This window comes from Arachis duranensis, chromosome 5, assembly GCF_000817695.3.
Source record: "Arachis duranensis cultivar V14167 chromosome 5, aradu.V14167.gnm2.J7QH, whole genome shotgun sequence".
NCBI classification, from domain to species: domain Eukaryota; kingdom Viridiplantae; phylum Streptophyta; class Magnoliopsida; order Fabales; family Fabaceae; genus Arachis; species Arachis duranensis.
Window position 1 is genome coordinate 71,844,456 of NC_029776.3, and position 1,641 is coordinate 71,846,096.

Genomic DNA, 1,641 nt, shown 5'->3' on the forward strand with positions numbered 1-1,641 from the left:
GAGAGTTAACGTAGGCAACGCTAATGATCCAACGTTAGTGAAAAAGTGAGTGTCACTAACGTTGGCATTGATGATCCTCTTCCACGTTAGAGTTCACGTTAACTAAGTTAACGTGACTCTTAACGTGGGCATTGCCTAGTTTCCCAACGTTAGTGGTGTTCACTTGTGCCACTAACGTTGAGGAGAAACGTTATTGGAGTTCATGTTTCTCGTTAACGTGGAGTCCTCTTTTTCTTCAACGTTAAGTACCACGTTAACTTAGTTAAAGTGGCTCTTAACGTAAGCTATGAATGGCTTCGCAGGCGTTATTGGTGATCACTTTTCTCATTAACGTTGCAAGCTCTTTGCCATCCCATGTTAGTGGTCACGTTAACTAAGTTAACGTGAATGCTAACGTGGTTCTTCCATGCTTCATTTGTCCTGAAATTAAGCAATTAAAGTACATCAAAGCTCTAGCCAAAGTCATGAGATTATGCATCATCAAGTTATCATGCAATTCTGGCAAAAAATCTCATGAAATCATGCAAAATTCACAATAGTTGCTTGAATGAATGTGTAAGTGTATTTTCACCCAAAACTTGCCTTATTCACTAGGAAAATGCATGAAACTATCCTAAAACAGTAAAGCAAAGGTCAGTAAAACTGGCCTAGATGCGCTGGCATCATGTGACATATGATTCTTCTTCCTTTTCTTTTTCTCTTCTCTCTCATATGAGTAGGAACAAGGAAAAAGGCACTCTTGTTGAAGCTGATCCTGAACCTGAAAGGACTCTGAAGAGGAAACTAAGAGAAGCTAAATTACAATAATCTAGAGGCAACCTTTCTGAAATTTTCGAACAAGAGAATGAGATGGCAGCCGAACCCAACAACAATAATACAAGGAGGATGCTTTGTGATTTCACTAAACCAACGTCCAAGTTTGATGGAAGAAGCATCTCAATTCCTGCCATTGGAGCAAACAATTTTGAGCTGAAACCTCAATTAGTTGCTTTGATGAATTTTGAGTTGAAACCTCAATTAGTTGCTTTGATGCAACAAAACTGCAAGTTTCATGGACTTCCATCTGAAGATCCTTATCAGTTTTTAACTGAGATCTTACAAATTTGTGAGATTGTTAAGACAAATGGAGTAGATCCTGAAGTCTACAGGCTCATGCTTTTCCCTTTTGCTGTAAGAGACAGAGCTAGAACATGGTTAGACTCACAACCTAGAGATAGCCTGGACTCCTGGGATAAGCTGTTCACAGCCTTCTTGGATAAATTCTTTCCTTCTCAAAAGCTGAGCAAGCTTAGAGTGGATGTTCAGACCTTCAAACAAAAAGATGGTGAATCCCTCTATGAAGCTTGGGAAAGATACAAGCAGATGACCAAAAAGTGTCCTTCTGACATGTTTTCAGAATGGACCATATTAGATATATTCTATTATAGTCTATCTGAGTTTTCCAAAATATCATTGGACCATTCTGCAGGTGGATCCATTCACTTAAAGAAAATGCATGCAGAAGCTCAAGAACTTATTGACATGGTTGCAAATAACCAATTCATGTACACTTCTGAGAGGAATTCCGTGAATAATGGAACGCCTCAGAGGAAGGGAGTTCTTGAAATTGATGCTCTGAATACCATATTGGCTCAAAACAAA

At 38.9% G+C, this 1,641-nt stretch overlaps 1 non-coding gene across 1 annotated transcript; it reads right to left on the minus strand.

Moving 5' to 3' along the window:
- Positions 1-1,284: 1,284 nt before the first annotated feature.
- On the minus strand, positions 1,285-1,388 carry LOC127747996 (small nucleolar RNA R71). Its single transcript, XR_008009939.1, has one exon. It is a non-coding gene; the product is annotated as a small nucleolar RNA R71 (small nucleolar RNA).
- Between the last annotated feature and the right edge of the window lie 253 nt (positions 1,389-1,641).